The sequence below is a fragment of the Hippichthys cyanospilos genome, chromosome 13, assembly GCF_059441005.1.
Source record: "Hippichthys cyanospilos isolate Australia breed blue-spotted pipefish chromosome 13, RoL_Hcya_1.0, whole genome shotgun sequence".
In the NCBI taxonomy this organism is placed as follows: domain Eukaryota; kingdom Metazoa; phylum Chordata; class Actinopteri; order Syngnathiformes; family Syngnathidae; genus Hippichthys; species Hippichthys cyanospilos.
Window position 1 is genome coordinate 20,705,007 of NC_142381.1, and position 23,960 is coordinate 20,728,966.

Consider the following 23,960-nt stretch of genomic DNA (forward strand, 5'->3'; position numbering starts at 1 on the left):
ATGTGCTCCACTCGGGCTGAAAACGCTTGTTTGGAACATTTCATTAATGTTGACTATAAATCAAAAACTAAGCATTTTTCAGCTGAAATAATGAATGTAGTCCTCTTAATTCTTGCTTCTAAAGCATACGCAAGCAGAAATTTCAATGTACAATGATGTTTTTAAAAAACGGTCAAAATGTGCTCCACTCGGGCTGAAAACGCTTGTTTGGAACATTTCATTAATGTTGACTATAAATCATAAACTAAGCATTTTTCAGCTGAAATAATGAATGTAGTCCTCTTAATTCTTGCTTCTAAAGCATACGCAAGCAGAAATTTCAATGTACAATGATGTTTTTAAAAAAACAGTCAAAATGTGCTCCACTCGGCTGAAAACGCTGTTGGGGACATTTCATTAATGTTGACTATAAATCAAAAACTAAGCATTTTTCAGCTGAAATAATGAATGTAGTCCTCTTAATTCTTGCTTCTAAAGCATACGCAAGCAGAAATTTCAATGTACAATGATGTTTTTAAAAAAACAGTCAAAATGTGCTCCACTCGGGCTGAAAACGCTTGTTTGGGACATTACATTAATGTTGACTATAAATCATAAACTAAGCATTTTTCAGCTGAAATAATGAATGTAGTCCTCTTAATTCTTGCTTCTAAAGCATACGCAAACAGAAATTTCAATGTACAATGATGTTTTTAAAAAAACGGTCAAAATGTGCTCCACTCGGGCTGAAAACGCTTGTTTGGAACATTTCATTAATGTTGACTATAAATCATAAACTAAGCATTTTTCAGCTGAAATAATGAATGTAGTCCTCTTAATTCTTGCTTCTAAAGCATACGCAAGCAGAAATTTCAATGTACAATGATGTTTTTAAAAAAAACAGTCAAAATGTGCTCCACTCGGGCTGAAAACGCTGTTGGGGACATTTCATTAATGTTGACTATAAATCAAAAACTAAGCATTTTTCAGCTGAAATAATGAATGTAGTCCTCTTAATTCTTGCTTCTAAAGCATACGCAAGCAGAAATTTCAATGTACAATGATGTTTTTAAAAAAACAGTCAAAATGTGCTCCACTCGGGCTGAAAACGCTGTTGGGGACATTTCATTAATGTTGACTATAAATCAAAAACTAAGCATTTTTCAGCTGAAATAATGAATGTAGTCCTCTTAATTCTTGCTTCTAAAGCATACGCAAGCAGAAATTTCAATGTACAATGATGTTTTTAAAAAAACAGTCAAAATGTGCTCCACTCGGCTGAAAACGCTGTTGGGGACATTTCATTAATGTTGACTATAAATCAAAAACTAAGCATTTTTCAGCTGAAAAAATGAATGTAGTCCTCTTAATTCTTGCTTCTAAAGCATACGCAAGCAGAAATTTCAATGTACAATGATGTTTTTAAAAAAACAGTCAAAATGTGCTCCACTCGGGCTGAAAACGCTTGTTTGGGACATTACATTAATGTTGACTATAAATCATAAACTAAGCATTTTTCAGCTGAAATAATGAATGTAGTCCTCTTAATTCTTGCTTCTAAAGCATACGCAAACAGAAATTTCAATGTACAATGATGTTTTTAAAAAAACGGTCAAAATGTGCTCCACTCGGGCTGAAAACGCTTGTTTGGAACATTTCATTAATGTTGACTATAATTCATAAACTAAGCATTTTTCAGCTGAAATAATGAATGTAGTCCTCTTAATTCTTGCTTCTAAAGCATACGCAAGCAGAAATTTCAATGTACAATGATGTTTTTAAAAAAAACAGTCAAAATGTGCTCCACTCGGGCTGAAAACGCTGTTGGGGACATTTCATTAATGTTGACTATAAATCAAAAACTAAGCATTTTTCAGCTGAAATAATGAATGTAGTCCTCTTAATTCTTGCTTCTAAAGCATACGCAAGCAGAAATTTCAATGTACAATGATGTTTTTAAAAAAACGGTCAAAATGTGCTCCACTCGGGCTGAAAAAGCTTGTTTGGAACATTTCATTAATGTTGACTATAATTCATAAACAAAGCATTTTTCAGCTGAAATAATGAATGTAGTCCTCTTAATTCTTGCTTCTAAAGCATACGCAAGCAGAAATTTCAATGTACAATGATGTTTTTAAAAAAACAGTCAAAATGTGCTCCACTCGGGCTGAAAACGCTTGTTGGGGACATTACATTAATGTTGACTATAAATCATAAACTAAGCATTTTTCAGCTGAAATAATGAATGTAGTCCTCTTAATTCTTGCTTCTAAAGCATACGCAAACAGAAATTTCAATGTACAATGATGTTTTTAAAAAAACGGTCAAAATGTGCTCCACTCGGGCTGAAAACGCTTGTTGGGGACATTACATTAATGTTGACTATAAATCATAAACTAAGCATTTTTCAGCTGAAATAATGAATGTAGTCCTCTTAATTCTTGCTTCTAAAGCATACGCAAACAGAAATTTCAATGTACAATGATGTTTTTAAAAAAACGGTCAAAATGTGCTCCACTCGGGCTGAAAACGCTTGTTTGGAACATTTCATTAATGTTGACTATAATTCATAAACTAAGCATTTTTCAGCTGAAATAATGAATGTAGTCCTCTTAATTCTTGCTTCTAAAGCATACGCAAGCAGAAATTTCAATGTACAATGATGTTTTTAAAAAAAAAAGTCAATGTGCTCCACTCGGGCTGAAAACGCTGTTGGGGACATTTCATTAATGTTGACTATAAATCAAAAACTAAGCATTTTTCAGCTGAAATAATGAATGTAGTCCTCTTAATTCTTGCTTCTAAAGCATACGCAAGCAGAAATTTCAATGTACAATGATGTTTTTAAAAAAACAGTCAAAATGTGCTCCACTCGGGCTGAAAACGCTGTTGGGGACATTTCATTAATGTTGACTATAAATCATAAACTAAGCATTTTTCAGCTGAAATAATGAATGTAGTCCTCTTAATTCTTGCTTCTAAAGCATACGCAAGCAGAAATTTCAATGTACAATGATGTTTTTAAAAAAACAGTCAAAATGTGCTCCACTCGGGCTGAAAACGCTTGTTTGGGACATTACATTAATGGTGACTATAAATCATAAACTAAGCATTTTTCAGCTGAAATAATGAATGTAGTCCTCTTAATTCTTGCTTCTAAAGCATACGCAAACAGAAATTTCAATGTACAATGATGTTTTTAAAAAAACGGTCAAAATGTGCTCCACTCGGGCTGAAAACGCTTGTTTGGAACATTTCATTAATGTTGACTATAATTCATAAACTAAGCATTTTTCAGCTGAAATAATGAATGTAGTCCTCTTAATTCTTGCTTCTAAAGCATACGCAAGCAGAAATTTCAATGTACAATGATGTTTTTAAAAAAAAGAGTCAAAATGTGCTCCACTCGGGCTGAAAACGCTGTTGGGGACATTTCATTAATGTTGACTATAAATCAAAAACGAAGCATTTTTCAGCTGAAATAATGAATGTAGTCCTCTTAATTCTTGCTTCTAAAGCATACGCAAGCAGAAATTTCAATGTACAATGATGTTTTTAAAAAAACAGTCAAAATGTGCTCCACTCGGGCTGAAAACGCTGTTGGGGACATTTCATTAATGTTGACTATAAATCATAAACTAAGCATTTTTCAGCTGAAATAATGAATGTAGTCCTCTTAATTCTTGCTTCTAAAGCATACGCAAGCAGAAATTTCAATGTACAATGATGTTTTTAAAAAAACAGTCAAAATGTGCTCCACTCGGGCTGAAAACGCTTGTTTGGGACATTACATTAATGGTGACTATAAATCATAAACTAAGCATTTTTCAGCTGAAATAATGAATGTAGTCCTCTTAATTCTTGCTTCTAAAGCATACGCAAACAGAAATTTCAATGTACAATGATGTTTTTAAAAAAACGGTCAAAATGTGCTCCACTCGGGCTGAAAACGCTTGTTTGGAACATTTCATTAATGTTGACTATAAATCATAAACTAAGCATTTTTCAGCTGAAATAATGAATGTAGTCCTCTTAATTCTTGCTTCTAAAGCATACGCAAGCAGAAATTTCAATGTACAATGATGTTTTTAAAAAAACAGTCAAAATGTGCTCCACTCGGGCTGAAAACGCTGTTGGGGACATTTCATTAATGTTGACTATAAATCATAAACTAAGCATTTTTCAGCTGAAATAATGAATGTAGTCCTCTTAATTCTTGCTTCTAAAGCATACGCAAGCAGAAATTTCAATGTACAATGATGTTTTTAAAAAAACAGTCAAAATGTGCTCCACTCGGGCTGAAAACGCTGTTGGGGACATTTCATTAATGTTGACTATAAATCAAAAACTAAGCATTTTTCAGCTGAAATAATGAATGTAGTCCTCTTAATTTTTGCTTCTAAAGCATACGCAAGCAGAAATTTCAATGTACAATGATGTTTTTAAAAAAACAGTCAAAATGTGCTCCACTCGGGCTGAAAACGCTTGTTTGGAACATTTCATTAATGTTGACTATAAATCATAAACTAAGCATTTTTCAGCTGAAATAATGAATGTAGTCCTCTTAATTCTTGCTTCTAAAGCATACGCAAGCAGAAATTTCAATGTACAATGATGTTTTTAAAAAAACAGTCAAAATGTGCTCCACTCGGGCTGAAAACGCTGTTGGGGACATTTCATTAATGTTGACTATAAATCATAAACTAAGCATTTTTCAGCTGAAATAATGAATGTAGTCCTCTTAATTCTTGCTTCTAAAGCATACGCAAGCAGAAATTTCAATGTACAATGATGTTTTTAAAAAAACAGTCAAAATGTGCTCCACTCGGGCTGAAAACGCTGTTGGGGACATTTCATTAATGTTGACTATAAATCAAAAACTAAGCATTTTTCAGCTGAAATAATGAATGTAGTCCTCTTAATTTTTGCTTCTAAAGCATACGCAAGCAGAAATTTCAATGTACAATGATGTTTTTAAAAAAACAGTCAAAATGTGCTCCACTCGGGCTGAAAACGCTTGTTTGGAACATTTCATTAATGTTGACTATAAATCATAAACTAAGCATTTTTCAGCTGAAATAATGAATGTAGTCCTCTTAATTCTTGCTTCTAAAGCATACGCAAGCAGAAATTTCAATGTACAATGATGTTTTTAAAAAAACAGTCAAAATGTGCTCCACTCGGCTGAAAACGCTGTTGGGGACATTTCATTAATGTTGACTATAAATCAAAAACTAAGCATTTTTCAGCTGAAATAATGAATGTAGTCCTCTTAATTCTTGCTTCTAAAGCATACGCAAGCAGAAATTTCAATGTACAATGATGTTTTTAAAAAAACAGTCAAAATGTGCTCCACTCGGGCTGAAAACGCTTGTTTGGGACATTACATTAATGTTGACTATAAATCATAAACTAAGCATTTTTCAGCTGAAATAATGAATGTAGTCCTCTTAATTCTTGCTTCTAAAGCATACGCAAACAGAAATTTCAATGTACAATGATGTTTTTAAAAAAACGGTCAAAATGTGCTCCACTCGGGCTGAAAACGCTTGTTTGGAACATTTCATTAATGTTGACTATAATTCATAAACTAAGCATTTTTCAGCTGAAATAATGAATGTAGTCCTCTTAATTCTTGCTTCTAAAGCATACGCAAGCAGAAATTTCAATGTACAATGATGTTTTTAAAAAAAACAGTCAAAATGTGCTCCACTCGGGCTGAAAACGCTGTTGGGGACATTTCATTAATGTTGACTATAAATCAAAAACTAAGCATTTTTCAGCTGAAATAATGAATGTAGTCCTCTTAATTCTTGCTTCTAAAGCATACGCAAGCAGAAATTTCAATGTACAATGATGTTTTTAAAAAAACGGTCAAAATGTGCTCCACTCGGGCTGAAAAAGCTTGTTTGGAACATTTCATTAATGTTGACTATAATTCATAAACAAAGCATTTTTCAGCTGAAATAATGAATGTAGTCCTCTTAATTCTTGCTTCTAAAGCATACGCAAGCAGAAATTTCAATGTACAATGATGTTTTTAAAAAAACAGTCAAAATGTGCTCCACTCGGGCTGAAAACGCTTGTTGGGGACATTACATTAATGTTGACTATAAATCATAAACTAAGCATTTTTCAGCTGAAATAATGAATGTAGTCCTCTTAATTCTTGCTTCTAAAGCATACGCAAACAGAAATTTCAATGTACAATGATGTTTTTAAAAAAACGGTCAAAATGTGCTCCACTCGGGCTGAAAACGCTTGTTTGGAACATTTCATTAATGTTGACTATAATTCATAAACTAAGCATTTTTCAGCTGAAATAATGAATGTAGTCCTCTTAATTCTTGCTTCTAAAGCATACGCAAGCAGAAATTTCAATGTACAATGATGTTTTTAAAAAAAAAAGTCAAAATGTGCTCCACTCGGGCTGAAAACGCTGTTGGGGACATTTCATTAATGTTGACTATAAATCAAAAACTAAGCATTTTTCAGCTGAAATAATGAATGTAGTCCTCTTAATTCTTGCTTCTAAAGCATACGCAAGCAGAAATTTCAATGTACAATGATGTTTTTAAAAAAAACAGTCAAAATGTGCTCCACTCGGGCTGAAAACGCTGTTGGGGACATTTCATTAATGTTGACTATAAATCATAAACTAAGCATTTTTCAGCTGAAATAATGAATGTAGTCCTCTTAATTCTTGCTTCTAAAGCATACGCAAGCAGAAATTTCAATGTACAATGATGTTTTTAAAAAAACAGTCAAAATGTGCTCCACTCGGGCTGAAAACGCTGTTGGGGACATTTCATTAATGTTGACTATAAATCAAAAACTAAGCATTTTTCAGCTGAAATAATGAATGTAGTCCTCTTAATTTTTGCTTCTAAAGCATACGCAAGCAGAAATTTCAATGTACAATGATGTTTTTAAAAAAACTGTCAAAATGTGCTCCACTCGGGCTGAAAAAGCTTGTTTGGAACATTTCATTAATGTTGACTATAATTCATAAACAAAGCATTTTTCAGCTGAAATAATGAATGTAGTCCTCTTAATTCTTGCTTCTAAAGCATACGCAAGCAGAAATTTCAATGTACAATGATGTTTTTAAAAAAACAGTCAAAATGTGCTCCACTCGGGCTGAAAACGCTTGTTGGGGACATTACATTAATGTTGACTATAAATCATAAACTAAGCATTTTTCAGCTGAAATAATGAATGTAGTCCTCTTAATTCTTGCTTCTAAAGCATACGCAAACAGAAATTTCAATGTACAATGATGTTTTTAAAAAAACGGTCAAAATGTGCTCCACTCGGGCTGAAAACGCTTGTTGGGGACATTACATTAATGTTGACTATAAATCATAAACTAAGCATTTTTCAGCTGAAATAATGAATGTAGTCCTCTTAATTCTTGCTTCTAAAGCATACGCAAACAGAAATTTCAATGTACAATGATGTTTTTAAAAAAACGGTCAAAATGTGCTCCACTCGGGCTGAAAACGCTTGTTTGGAACATTTCATTAATGTTGACTATAATTCATAAACTAAGCATTTTTCAGCTGAAATAATGAATGTAGTCCTCTTAATTCTTGCTTCTAAAGCATACGCAAGCAGAAATTTCAATGTACAATGATGTTTTTAAAAAAAAAAGTCAATGTGCTCCACTCGGGCTGAAAACGCTGTTGGGGACATTTCATTAATGTTGACTATAAATCAAAAACTAAGCATTTTTCAGCTGAAATAATGAATGTAGTCCTCTTAATTCTTGCTTCTAAAGCATACGCAAGCAGAAATTTCAATGTACAATGATGTTTTTAAAAAAACAGTCAAAATGTGCTCCACTCGGGCTGAAAACGCTGTTGGGGACATTTCATTAATGTTGACTATAAATCATAAACTAAGCATTTTTCAGCTGAAATAATGAATGTAGTCCTCTTAATTCTTGCTTCTAAAGCATACGCAAGCAGAAATTTCAATGTACAATGATGTTTTTAAAAAAACAGTCAAAATGTGCTCCACTCGGGCTGAAAACGCTTGTTTGGGACATTACATTAATGGTGACTATAAATCATAAACTAAGCATTTTTCAGCTGAAATAATGAATGTAGTCCTCTTAATTCTTGCTTCTAAAGCATACGCAAACAGAAATTTCAATGTACAATGATGTTTTTAAAAAAACGGTCAAAATGTGCTCCACTCGGGCTGAAAACGCTTGTTTGGAACATTTCATTAATGTTGACTATAATTCATAAACTAAGCATTTTTCAGCTGAAATAATGAATGTAGTCCTCTTAATTCTTGCTTCTAAAGCATACGCAAGCAGAAATTTCAATGTACAATGATGTTTTTAAAAAAAAGAGTCAAAATGTGCTCCACTCGGGCTGAAAACGCTGTTGGGGACATTTCATTAATGTTGACTATAAATCAAAAACGAAGCATTTTTCAGCTGAAATAATGAATGTAGTCCTCTTAATTCTTGCTTCTAAAGCATACGCAAGCAGAAATTTCAATGTACAATGATGTTTTTAAAAAAACAGTCAAAATGTGCTCCACTCGGGCTGAAAACGCTGTTGGGGACATTTCATTAATGTTGACTATAAATCATAAACTAAGCATTTTTCAGCTGAAATAATGAATGTAGTCCTCTTAATTCTTGCTTCTAAAGCATACGCAAGCAGAAATTTCAATGTACAATGATGTTTTTAAAAAAACAGTCAAAATGTGCTCCACTCGGGCTGAAAACGCTTGTTTGGGACATTACATTAATGGTGACTATAAATCATAAACTAAGCATTTTTCAGCTGAAATAATGAATGTAGTCCTCTTAATTCTTGCTTCTAAAGCATACGCAAACAGAAATTTCAATGTACAATGATGTTTTTAAAAAAACGGTCAAAATGTGCTCCACTCGGGCTGAAAACGCTTGTTTGGAACATTTCATTAATGTTGACTATAAATCATAAACTAAGCATTTTTCAGCTGAAATAATGAATGTAGTCCTCTTAATTCTTGCTTCTAAAGCATACGCAAGCAGAAATTTCAATGTACAATGATGTTTTTAAAAAAACAGTCAAAATGTGCTCCACTCGGGCTGAAAACGCTGTTGGGGACATTTCATTAATGTTGACTATAAATCATAAACTAAGCATTTTTCAGCTGAAATAATGAATGTAGTCCTCTTAATTCTTGCTTCTAAAGCATACGCAAGCAGAAATTTCAATGTACAATGATGTTTTTAAAAAAACAGTCAAAATGTGCTCCACTCGGGCTGAAAACGCTGTTGGGGACATTTCATTAATGTTGACTATAAATCAAAAACTAAGCATTTTTCAGCTGAAATAATGAATGTAGTCCTCTTAATTTTTGCTTCTAAAGCATACGCAAGCAGAAATTTCAATGTACAATGATGTTTTTAAAAAAACAGTCAAAATGTGCTCCACTCGGGCTGAAAACGCTTGTTTGGAACATTTCATTAATGTTGACTATAAATCATAAACTAAGCATTTTTCAGCTGAAATAATGAATGTAGTCCTCTTAATTCTTGCTTCTAAAGCATACGCAAGCAGAAATTTCAATGTACAATGATGTTTTTAAAAAAACAGTCAAAATGTGCTCCACTCGGGCTGAAAACGCTGTTGGGGACATTTCATTAATGTTGACTATAAATCATAAACTAAGCATTTTTCAGCTGAAATAATGAATGTAGTCCTCTTAATTCTTGCTTCTAAAGCATACGCAAGCAGAAATTTCAATGTACAATGATGTTTTTAAAAAAACAGTCAAAATGTGCTCCACTCGGGCTGAAAACGCTGTTGGGGACATTTCATTAATGTTGACTATAAATCAAAAACTAAGCATTTTTCAGCTGAAATAATGAATGTAGTCCTCTTAATTTTTGCTTCTAAAGCATACGCAAGCAGAAATTTCAATGTACAATGATGTTTTTAAAAAAACAGTCAAAATGTGCTCCACTCGGGCTGAAAACGCTTGTTTGGAACATTTCATTAATGTTGACTATAAATCATAAACTAAGCATTTTTCAGCTGAAATAATGAATGTAGTCCTCTTAATTCTTGCTTCTAAAGCATACGCAAGCAGAAATTTCAATGTACAATGATGTTTTTAAAAAAACAGTCAAAATGTGCTCCACTCGGCTGAAAACGCTGTTGGGGACATTTCATTAATGTTGACTATAAATCAAAAACTAAGCATTTTTCAGCTGAAATAATGAATGTAGTCCTCTTAATTCTTGCTTCTAAAGCATACGCAAGCAGAAATTTCAATGTACAATGATGTTTTTAAAAAAACAGTCAAAATGTGCTCCACTCGGGCTGAAAACGCTTGTTTGGGACATTACATTAATGTTGACTATAAATCATAAACTAAGCATTTTTCAGCTGAAATAATGAATGTAGTCCTCTTAATTCTTGCTTCTAAAGCATACGCAAACAGAAATTTCAATGTACAATGATGTTTTTAAAAAAACGGTCAAAATGTGCTCCACTCGGGCTGAAAACGCTTGTTTGGAACATTTCATTAATGTTGACTATAATTCATAAACTAAGCATTTTTCAGCTGAAATAATGAATGTAGTCCTCTTAATTCTTGCTTCTAAAGCATACGCAAGCAGAAATTTCAATGTACAATGATGTTTTTAAAAAAAACAGTCAAAATGTGCTCCACTCGGGCTGAAAACGCTGTTGGGGACATTTCATTAATGTTGACTATAAATCAAAAACTAAGCATTTTTCAGCTGAAATAATGAATGTAGTCCTCTTAATTCTTGCTTCTAAAGCATACGCAAGCAGAAATTTCAATGTACAATGATGTTTTTAAAAAAACGGTCAAAATGTGCTCCACTCGGGCTGAAAAAGCTTGTTTGGAACATTTCATTAATGTTGACTATAATTCATAAACAAAGCATTTTTCAGCTGAAATAATGAATGTAGTCCTCTTAATTCTTGCTTCTAAAGCATACGCAAGCAGAAATTTCAATGTACAATGATGTTTTTAAAAAAACAGTCAAAATGTGCTCCACTCGGGCTGAAAACGCTTGTTGGGGACATTACATTAATGTTGACTATAAATCATAAACTAAGCATTTTTCAGCTGAAATAATGAATGTAGTCCTCTTAATTCTTGCTTCTAAAGCATACGCAAACAGAAATTTCAATGTACAATGATGTTTTTAAAAAAACGGTCAAAATGTGCTCCACTCGGGCTGAAAACGCTTGTTTGGAACATTTCATTAATGTTGACTATAATTCATAAACTAAGCATTTTTCAGCTGAAATAATGAATGTAGTCCTCTTAATTCTTGCTTCTAAAGCATACGCAAGCAGAAATTTCAATGTACAATGATGTTTTTAAAAAAAAAAGTCAAAATGTGCTCCACTCGGGCTGAAAACGCTGTTGGGGACATTTCATTAATGTTGACTATAAATCAAAAACTAAGCATTTTTCAGCTGAAATAATGAATGTAGTCCTCTTAATTCTTGCTTCTAAAGCATACGCAAGCAGAAATTTCAATGTACAATGATGTTTTTAAAAAAAACAGTCAAAATGTGCTCCACTCGGGCTGAAAACGCTGTTGGGGACATTTCATTAATGTTGACTATAAATCATAAACTAAGCATTTTTCAGCTGAAATAATGAATGTAGTCCTCTTAATTCTTGCTTCTAAAGCATACGCAAGCAGAAATTTCAATGTACAATGATGTTTTTAAAAAAACAGTCAAAATGTGCTCCACTCGGGCTGAAAACGCTGTTGGGGACATTTCATTAATGTTGACTATAAATCAAAAACTAAGCATTTTTCAGCTGAAATAATGAATGTAGTCCTCTTAATTTTTGCTTCTAAAGCATACGCAAGCAGAAATTTCAATGTACAATGATGTTTTTAAAAAAACTGTCAAAATGTGCTCCACTCGGGCTGAAAACGCTTGTTTGGAACATTTCATTAATGTTGACTATAAATCATAAACTAAGCATTTTTCAGCTGAAATAATGAATGTAGTCCTCTTAATTCTTGCTTCTAAAGCATACGCAAGCAGAAATTTCAATGTACAATGATGTTTTTAAAAAACGGTCAAAATGTGCTCCACTCGGGCTGAAAACGCTTGTTTGGAACATTTCATTAATGTTGACTATAAATCATAAACTAAGCATTTTTCAGCTGAAATAATGAATGTAGTCCTCTTAATTCTTGCTTCTAAAGCATACGCAAGCAGAAATTTCAATGTACAATGATGTTTTTAAAAAAACAGTCAAAATGTGCTCCACTCGGGCTGAAAACGCTGTTGGGGACATTTCATTAATGTTGACTATAAATCAAAAACTAAGCATTTTTCAGCTGAAATAATGAATGTAGTCCTCTTAATTCTTGCTTCTAAAGCATACGCAAGCAGAAATTTCAATGTACAATGATGTTTTTAAAAAAACAGTCAAAATGTGCTCCACTCGGGCTGAAAACGCTTGTTTGGGACATTACATTAATTGTGACTATAAATCATAAACTAAGCATTTTTCAGCTGAAATAATGAATGTAGTCCTCTTAATTCTTGCTTCTAAAGCATACGCAAACAGAAATTTCAATGTACAATGATGTTTTTAAAAATACGGTCAAAATGTGCTCCACTCGGGCTGAAAACGCTTGTTTGGGACATTACATTAATTGTGACTATAAATCATAAACTAAGCATTTTTCCGCTTAAATAATGAATGTAGTCCTCTTAATTCTTGCTTCTAAAGCATACGCAAGCAGAAATTTCAATGTACAATGATGTTTTTTAAAAAAACAGTCAAAATGTGCTCCACTCGGGCTGAAAACGCTGTTGGGGACATTTCATTAATGTTGACTATAAATCAAAAACTAAGCATTTTTCAGCTGAAATAATGAATGTAGTCCTCTTAATTCTTGCTTCTAAAGCATACGCAAGCAGAAATTTCAATGTACAATGATGTTTTTAAAAAAACAGTCAAAATGTGCTCCACTCGGCTGAAAACGCTGTTGGGGACATTTCATTAATGTTGACTATAAATCAAAAACTAAGCATTTTTCAGCTGAAATAATGAATGTAGTCCTCTTAATTCTTGCTTCTAAAGCATACGCAAGCAGAAATTTCAATGTACAATGATGTTTTTATAAAAACAGTCAAAATGTGCTCCACTCGGGCTGAAAACGCTTGTTTGGGACATTACATTAATTGTGACTATAAATCATAAACTAAGCATTTTTCAGCTGAAATAATGAATGTCGTCCGATTAATTCTTGCTTCTAAAGCATACGCAAACAGAAATTTCAATGTACAATGATGTTTTTAAAAAAACAGTCAAAATGTGCTCCACTCGGGCTGAAAACGCTTGTTTGGAACATTTCATTAATGTTGACTATAAATCATAAACTAAGCATTTTTCAGCTGAAATAATGAATGTAGTCCTCTTAATTCTTGCTTCTAAAGCATACGCAAGCAGAAATTTCAATGTACAATGATGTTTTTAAAAAAACAGTCAAAATGTGCTCCACTCGGGCTGAAAACGCTTGTTTGGGACATTACATTAATGTTGACTATAATTCATAAACTAAGCATTTTTCAGCTGAAATAATGAATGTAGTCCTCTTAATTCTTGCTTCTAAAGCATACGCAAGCAGAAATTTCAATGTACAATGATGTTTTTAAAAAAACAGTCAAAATGTGCTCCACTCGGGCTGAAAACGCTTGTTTGGAACATTTCATTAATGTTGACTATAATTCATAAACTAAGCATTTTTCAGCTGAAATAATGAATGTAGTCCTCTTAATTCTTGCTTCTAAAGCATACGCAAGCAGAAATTTCAATGTACAATGATGTTTTTAAAAAAACAGTCAAAATGTGCTCCACTCGGGCTGAAAACGCTGTTGGGGACATTTCATTAAAGTTGACTATAAATCATAAACTAAGCATTTTTCAGCTGAAATAATGAATGTAGTCCTCTTAATTCTTGCTTCTAAAGCATACGCAAGCAGAAATTTCAATGTACAATGATGTTTTTAAAAAAACAGTCAAAATGTGCTCCACTCGGGCTGAAAACGCTGTTGGGGACATTTCATTAATGTTGAATATAAATCAAAAACTAAGCATTTTTCAGCTGAAATAATGAATGTAGTCCTCTTAATTCTTGCTTCTAAAGCATACGCAAGCAGAAATTTCAATGACAATGATGTTTTTAAAAAAAAAAGTCAAAATGTGCTCCACTCGGGCTGAAAACGCTGTTGGGGACATTTCATTAATGTTGACTATAAATCAAAAACTAAGCATTTTTCAGCTGAAATAATGAATGTAGTCCTCTTAATTCTTGCTTCTAAAGCATACGCAAGCAGAAATTTCAATGTACAATGATGTTTTTAAAAAAAACAGTCAAAATGTGCTCCACTCGGGCTGAAAACGCTGTTGGGGACATTTCATTAATGTTGACTATAAATCATAAACTAAGCATTTTTCAGCTGAAATAATGAATGTAGTCCTCTTAATTCTTGCTTCTAAAGCATACGCAAGCAGAAATTTCAATGTACAATGATGTTTTTAAAAAAACAGTCAAAATGTGCTCCACTCGGGCTGAAAACGCTGTTGGGGACATTTCATTAATGTTGACTATAAATCAAAAACTAAGCATTTTTCAGCTGAAATAATGAATGTAGTCCTCTTAATTTTTGCTTCTAAAGCATACGCAAGCAGAAATTTCAATGTACAATGATGTTTTTAAAAAAACTGTCAAAATGTGCTCCACTCGGGCTGAAAACGCTTGTTTGGAACATTTCATTAATGTTGACTATAAATCATAAACTAAGCATTTTTCAGCTGAAATAATGAATGTAGTCCTCTTAATTCTTGCTTCTAAAGCATACGCAAGCAGAAATTTCAATGTACAATGATGTTTTTAAAAAACGGTCAAAATGTGCTCCACTCGGGCTGAAAACGCTTGTTTGGAACATTTCATTAATGTTGACTATAAATCATAAACTAAGCATTTTTCAGCTGAAATAATGAATGTAGTCCTCTTAATTCTTGCTTCTAAAGCATACGCAAGCAGAAATTTCAATGTACAATGATGTTTTTAAAAAAACAGTCAAAATGTGCTCCACTCGGGCTGAAAACGCTGTTGGGGACATTTCATTAATGTTGACTATAAATCAAAAACTAAGCATTTTTCAGCTGAAATAATGAATGTAGTCCTCTTAATTCTTGCTTCTAAAGCATACGCAAGCAGAAATTTCAATGTACAATGATGTTTTTAAAAAAACAGTCAAAATGTGCTCCACTCGGGCTGAAAACGCTTGTTTGGGACATTACATTAATTGTGACTATAAATCATAAACTAAGCATTTTTCAGCTGAAATAATGAATGTAGTCCTCTTAATTCTTGCTTCTAAAGCATACGCAAACAGAAATTTCAATGTACAATGATGTTTTTAAAAATACGGTCAAAATGTGCTCCACTCGGGCTGAAAACGCTTGTTTGGGACATTACATTAATTGTGACTATAAATCATAAACTAAGCATTTTTCCGCTTAAATAATGAATGTAGTCCTCTTAATTCTTGCTTCTAAAGCATACGCAAGCAGAAATTTCAATGTACAATGATGTTTTTTAAAAAAACAGTCAAAATGTGCTCCACTCGGGCTGAAAACGCTGTTGGGGACATTTCATTAATGTTGACTATAAATCAAAAACTAAGCATTTTTCAGCTGAAATAATGAATGTAGTCCTCTTAATTCTTGCTTCTAAAGCATACGCAAGCAGAAATTTCAATGTACAATGATGTTTTTAAAAAAACAGTCAAAATGTGCTCCACTCGGCTGAAAACGCTGTTGGGGACATTTCATTAATGTTGACTATAAATCAAAAACTAAGCATTTTTCAGCTGAAATAATGAATGTAGTCCTCTTAATTCTTGCTTCTAAAGCATACGCAAGCAGAAATTTCAATGTACAATGATGTTTTTATAAAAACAGTCAAAATGTGCTCCACTCGGGCTGAAAACGCTTGTTTGGGACATTACATTAATTGTGACTATAAATCATAAACTAAGCATTTTTCAGCTGAAATAATGAATGTCGTCCGATTAATTCTTGCTTCTAAAGCATACGCAAACAGAAATTTCAATGTACAATGATGTTTTTAAAAAAACAGTCAAAATGTGCTCCACTCGGGCTGAAAACGCTTGTTTGGAACATTTCATTAATGTTGACTATAAATCATAAACTAAGCATTTTTCAGCTGAAATAATGAATGTAGTCCTCTTAATTCTTGCTTCTAAAGCATACGCAAGCAGAAATTTCAATGTACAATGATGTTTTTAAAAAAACAGTCAAAATGTGCTCCACTCGGGCTGAAAACGCTTGTTTGGGACATTACATTAATGTTGACTATAATTCATAAACTAAGCATTTTTCAGCTGAAATAATGAATGTAGTCCTCTTAATTCTTGCTTCTAAAGCATACGCAAGCAGAAATTTCAATGTACAATGATGTTTTTAAAAAAACAGTCAAAATGTGCTCCACTCGGGCTGAAAACGCTTGTTTGGAACATTTCATTAATGTTGACTATAATTCATAAACTAAGCATTTTTCAGCTGAAATAATGAATGTAGTCCTCTTAATTCTTGCTTCTAAAGCATACGCAAGCAGAAATTTCAATGTACAATGATGTTTTTAAAAAAACAGTCAAAATGTGCTCCACTCGGGCTGAAAACGCTGTTGGGGACATTTCATTAAAGTTGACTATAAATCATAAACTAAGCATTTTTCAGCTGAAATAATGAATGTAGTCCTCTTAATTCTTGCTTCTAAAGCATACGCAAGCAGAAATTTCAATGTACAATGATGTTTTTAAAAAAACAGTCAAAATGTGCTCCACTCGGGCTGAAAACGCTGTTGGGGACATTTCATTAATGTTGAATATAAATCAAAAACTAAGCATTTTTCAGCTGAAATAATGAATGTAGTCCTCTTAATTCTTGCTTCTAAAGCATACGCAAGCAGAAATTTCAATGTACAATGATGTTTTTAAAAAAACAGTCAAAATGTGCTCCACTCGGGCTGAAAACGCTGTTGGGGACATTTCATTAATGTTGACTATAAATCAAAAACTAAGCATTTTTCAGCTGAAATAATGAATGTAGTCCTCTTAATTCTTGCTTCTAAAGCATACGCAAACAGAAATTTCAATGTACAATGATGTTTTTAAAAAAACAGTCAAAATGTGCTCCACTCGGGCTGAAAACGCTTGTTTGGAACATTTCATTAATGTTGACTATAATTCATAAACTAAGCATTTTTCAGCTGAAATAATGAATGTCGTCCGATTAATTCTTGCTTCTAAAGCATACGCAAACAGAAATTTCAATGTACAATGAGGTTTTTAAAAAAACAGTCAAAATGTGCTCCACTCGGGCTGAAAACGCTTGTTTGGAACATTTCATTAATGTTGACTATAAATCATAAACTAAGCATTTTTCAGCTGAAATAATGAATGTAGTCCTCTTAATTCTTGCTTCTAAAGCATACGCAAGCAGAAATTTCAATGTACAATGATGTTTTTAAAAAAACAGTCAAAATGTGCTCCACTCGGGCTGAAAACGCTTGTTTGGGACATTACATTAATGTTGACTATAATTCATAAACTAAGCATTTTTCAGCTGAAATAATGAATGTAGTCCTCTTAATTCTTGCTTCTAAAGCATACGCAAGCAGAAATTTCAATGTACGATGATGTTTTTAAAAAAACAGTCAAAATGTGCTCCACTCGGGCTGAAAACGCTTGTTTGGAACATTTCATTAATGTTGACTATAATTCATAAACTAAGCATTTTTCAGCTGAAATAATGAATGTAGTCCTCTTAATTCTTGCTTCTAAAGCATACGCAAGCAGAAATTTCAATGTACAATGATGTTTTTAAAAAAACAGTCAAAATGTGCTCCACTCGGGCTGAAAACGCTGTTGGGGACATTTCATTAAAGTTGACTATAAATCATAAACTAAGCATTTTTCAGCTGAAATAATGAATGTAGTCCTCTTAATTCTTGCTTCTAAAGCATACGCAAGCAGAAATTTCAATGTACAATGATGTTTTTAAAAAAACAGTCAAAATGTGCTCCACTCGGGCTGAAAACGCTGTTGGGGACATTTCATTAATGTTGAATATAAATCAAAAACTAAGCATTTTTCAGCTGAAATAATGAATGTAGTCCTCTTAATTCTTGCTTCTAAAGCATACGCAAGCAGAAATTTCAATGTACAATGATGTTTTTAAAAAAACAGTCAAAATGTGCTCCACTCGGGCTGAAAACGCTGTTGGGGACATTTCATTAATGTTGACTATAAATCAAAAACTAAGCATTTTTCAGCTGAAATAATGAATGTAGTCCTCTTAATTCTTGCTTCTAAAGCATACGCAAACAGAAATTTCAATGTACAATGATGTTTTTAAAAAAACAGTCAAAATGTGCTCCACTCGGGCTGAAAACGCTTGTTTGGAACATTTCATTAATGTTGACTATAATTCATAAACTAAGCATTTTTCAGCTGAAATAATGAATGTAGTCCTCTTAATTCTTGCTTCTAAAGCATACGCAAACAGAAATTTCAATGTACAATGATGTTTTTAAAAAAACAGTCAAAATGTGCTCCACTCGGGCTGAAAACGCTTGTTTGGAACATTTCATTAATGTTGACTATAATTCATAAACTAAGCATTTTTCAGCTGAAATAATGAATGTAGTCCTCTTAATTCTTGCTTCTAAAGCATACGCAAGCAGAAAATTCAATGTACAATGATGTTTTTAAAAAAAACAGTCAAAATGTGCTCCACTCGGGCTGAAAACGCTGTTAGGGACATTTCATTAATGTTGACTATAAATCAAAAACTAAGCATTTTTCAGCTGAAATAATGAATGTAGTCCTCTTAATTCTTGCTTCTAAAGCATACGCAAGCAGAAATTTCAATGTACAATGATGTTTTTAAAAAAACAGTCAAAATGTGCTCCACTCGGGCTGAAAACGCTGTTGGGGACATTTCATTAATGTTGACTATAAATCAAAAACTAAGCATTTTTCAGCTGAAATAATGAATGTAGTCCTCTTAATTCTTGCTTCTAAAGCATACGCAAGCAGAAATTTCAATGTACAATGATGTTTTTAAAAAAACAGTCAAAATGTGCTCCACTCGGGCTGAAAACGCTGTTGGGGACATTTCATTAATGTTGACTATAAATCATAAACTAAGCATTTTTCAGCTGAAATAATGAATGTAGTCCTCTTAATTCTTGCTTCTAAAGCATACGCAAGCAGAAATTTCAATGTACAATGATGTTTTTAAAAAAACAGTCAAAATGTGCTCCACTCGGGCTGAAAACGCTGTTGGGGACATTTCATTAATGTTGACTATAAATCAAAAACTAAGCATTTTTCAGCTGAAATAATGAATGTAGTCCTCTTAATTCTTGCTTCTAAAGCATACGCAAACAGAAATTTCAATGTACAATGATGTTTTTAAAAAAACGGTCAAAATGTGCTCCACTCGGGCTGAAAACGCTTGTTTGGAACATTTCATTAATGTTGACTATAAATCATAAACTAAGCATTTTTCAGCTGAAATAATGAATGTAGTCCTCTTAATTCTTGCTTCTAAAGCATACGCAAGCAGAAATTTCAATGTACAATGATGTTTTTAAAAAAACAGTCAAAATGTGCTCCACTCGGGCTGAAAACGCTGTTGGGGACATTTCATTAATGTTGACTATAAATCAAAAACTAAGCATTTTTCAGCTGAAATAGTGAATGTAGTCCTCTTAATTCTTGCTTCTAAAGCATACGCAAGCAGAAATTTCAATGTACAATGATGTTTTTAAAAAAACAGTCAAAATGTGCTCCACTCGGGCTGAAAACGCTTGTTGGGGACATTACATTAATGTTGACTATAAATCATAAACTAAGCATTTTTCAGCTGAAATAATGAATGTAGTCCTCTTAATTCTTGCTTCTAAAGCATACGCAAGCAGAAATTTCAATGTACAATGATGTTTTTAAAAAAACGGTCAAAATGTGCTCCACTCGGGCTGAAAACGCTTGTTTGGAACATTTCATTAATGTTGACTATAATTCATAAACTAAGCATTTTTCAGCTGAAATAATGAATGTAGTCCTCTTAATTCTTGCTTCTAAAGCATACGCAAGCAGAAATTTCAATGTACAATGATGTTTTTAAAAAAACAGTCAAAATGTGCTCCACTCGGGCTGAAAACGCTGTTGGGGACATTTCATTAATGTTGACTATAAATCATAAACTAAGCATTTTTCAGCTGAAATAATGAATGTAGTCCTCTTAATTCTTGCTTCTAAAGCATACGCAAGCAGAAATTTCAATGTACAATGATGTTTTTAAAAAAACAGTCAAAATGTGCTCCACTCGGGCTGAAAACGCTTGTTGGGGACATTACATTAATGTTGACTATAAATCATAAACTAAGCATTTTTCAGCTGAAATAATGAATGTAGTCCTCTTAATTCTTGCTTCTAAAGCATACGCAAGCAGAAATTTCAATGTACAATGATGTTTTTAAAAAAAACAGTCAAAATGTGCTCCACTCGGGCTGAAAACGCTGTTGGGGACATTTCATTAATGTTGACTATAAATCAAAAACTAAGCATTTTTCAGCTGAAATAATGAATGTAGTCCTCTTAATTCTTGCTTCTAAAGCATACGCAAACAGAAATTTCAATGTACAATGATGTTTTTAAAAAAACGGTCAAAATGTGCTCCACTCGGGCTGAAAACGCTTGTTTGGAACATTTCATTAATGTTGACTATAAATCATAAACTAAGCATTTTTCAGCTGAAATAATGAATGTAGTCCTCTTAATTCTTGCTTCTAAAGCATATGCAAGCAGAAATTTCAATGTACAATGATGTTTTTAAAAAAACAGTCAAAATGTGCTCCACTCGGGCTGAAAACGCTTGTTTGGGACATTTCATTAATGTTGACTATAATTCATAAACTAAGCATTTTTCAGCTGAAATAATGAATGTAGTCCTCTTAATTCTTGCTTCTAAAGCATACGCAAGCAGAAATTTCAATGTACAATGATGTTTTTAAAAAAAACAGTCAAAATGTGCTCCACTCGGGCTGAAAACGCTGTTGGGGACATTTCATTAATGTTGACTATAAATCAAAAACTAAGCATTTTTCAGCTGAAATAATGAATGTAGTCCTCTTAATTCTTGCTTCTAAAGCATACGCAAGCAGAAATTTCAATGTACAATGATGTTTTTAAAAAAACAGTCAAAATGTGCTCCACTCGGGCTGAAAACGCTGTTGGGGACATTTCATTAATGTTGACTATAAATCATAAACTAAGCATTTTTCAGCTGAAATAATGAATGTAGTCCTCTTAATTCTTGCTTCTAAAGCATACGCAAGCAGATATTTCAATGTACAATGATGTTTTTAAAAAAAACAGTCAAAATGTGCTCCACTCGGGCTGAAAACGCTGTTGGGGACATTTCATTAATGTTGACTATAAATCAAAAACTAAGCATTTTTCAGCTGAAATAATGAATGTAGTCCTCTTAATTCTTGCTTCTAAAGCATACGCAAGCAGAAATTTCAATGTACAATGATGTTTTTAAAAAAACAGTCAAAATGTGCTCCACTCGGGCTGAAAACGCTTGTTTGGAACATTTCATTAATGTTGACTATAAATCATAAACTAAGCATTTTTCAGCTGAAATAATGAATGTAGTCCTCTTAATTCTTGCTTCTAAAGCATACGCAAGCAGAAATTTCAATGTACAATGATGTTTTTAAAAAAACAGTCAAAATGTGCTCCACTCGGGCTGAAAACGCTTGTTTGGGACATTACATTAATGTTGACTATAAATCATAAACTAAGCATTTTTCAGCTGAAATAATGAATGTAGTCCTCTTAATTCTTGCTTCTAAAGCATATGCAAGCAGAAATTTCAATGTACAATGATGTTTTTAAAAAAACAGTCAAAATGTGCTCCACTCGGGCTGAAAACGCTTGTTTGGAACATTTCATTAATGTTGACTATAATTCATAAACTAAGCATTTTTCAGCTGAAATAATGAATGTAGTCCTCTTAATTCTTGCTTCTAAAGCATACGCAAGCAGAAATTTCAATGTACAATGATGTTTTTAAAAAAAACAGTCAAAATGTGCTCCACTCGGGCTGAAAACGCTGTTGGGGACATTTCATTAATGTTGACTATAAATCATAAACTAAGCATTTTTCAGCTGAAATAATGAATGTAGTCCTCTTAATTCTTGCTTCTAAAGCATACGCAAGCAGAAATTTCAATGTACAATGATGTTTTTAAAAAAACAGTCAAAATGTGCTCCACTCGGGCTGAAAACGCTTGTTTGGGACATTACATTAATGGTGACTATAAATCATAAACTAAGCATTTTTCAGCTGAAATAATGAATGTAGTCCTCTTAATTCTTGCTTCTAAAGCATACGCAAGCAGAAATTTCAATGTACAATGATGTTTTTAAAAAAAACAGTCAAAATGTGCTCCACTCGGGCTGAAAACGCTGTTGGGGACATTTCATTAATGTTGACTATAAATCAAAAACTAAGCATTTTTCAGCTGAAATAATGAATGCAGTCCTCTTAATTCTGCTTCTAAAGCATACGCAAGCAGAAATTTCAATGTACAATGATGTTTTTAAAAAAACAGTCAAAATGTGCTCCACTCGGGCTGAAAACGCTTGTTTGGGACATTACATTAATGGTGACTATAAATCATAAACTAAGCATTTTTCAGCTGAAATAATGAATGTAGTCCTCTTAATTCTTGCTTCTAAAGCATACGCAAACAGAAATTTCAATGTACAATGATGTTTTTAAAAAAACGGTCAAAATGTGCTCCACTCGGGCTGAAAACGCTTGTTTGGGACATTACATTAATGGTGACTATAAATCATAAACTAAGCATTTTTCAGCTGAAATAATGAATGTAGTCCTCTTAATTCTTGCTTCTAAAGCATACGCAAGCAGAAATTTCAATGTACAATGATGTTTTTAAAAAAAACAGTCAAAATGTGCTCCACTCGGGCTGAAAACGCTGTTGGGGACATTTCATTAATGTTGACTATAAATCAAAAACTAAGCATTTTTCAGCTGAAATAATGAATGTAGTCCTCTTAATTCTTGCTTCTAAAGCATACGCAAGCAGAAATTTCAATGTACAATGATGTTTTTAAAAAAACAGTCAAAATGTGCTCCACTCGGGCTGAAAACGCTTGTTTGGGACATTACATTAATGGTGACTATAAATCATAAACTAAGCATTTTTCAGCTGAAATAATGAATGTAGTCCTCTTAATTCTTGCTTCTAAAGCATACGCAAACAGAAATTTCAATGTACAATGATGTTTTTAAAAAAACGGTCAAAATGTGCTCCACTCGGGCTGAAAACGCTTGTTTGGAACATTTCATTAATGTTGACTATAAATCATAAACTAAGCATTTTTCAGCTGAAATAATGAATGTATTCCTCTTAATTCTTGCTTCTAAAGCATACGCAAGCAGAAATTTCAATGTACAATGATGTTTTTAAAAAAACAGTCAAAATGTGCTCCACTCGGGCTGAAAACGCTGTTGGGGACATTTCATTAATGTTGACTATAAATCATAAACTAAGCATTTTTCAGCTGAAATAATGAATGTAGTCCTCTTAATTCTTGCTTCTAAAGCATACGCAAGCAGAAATTTCAATGTACAATGATGTTTTTAAAAAAACAGTCAAAATGTGCTCCACTCGGGCTGAAAACGCTGTTGGGGACATTTCATTAATGTTGACTATAAATCAAAAACTAAGCATTTTTCAGCTGAAATAATGAATGTAGTCCTCTTAATTCTTGCTTCTAAAGCATACGCAAGCAGAAATTTCAATGTACAATGATGTTTTT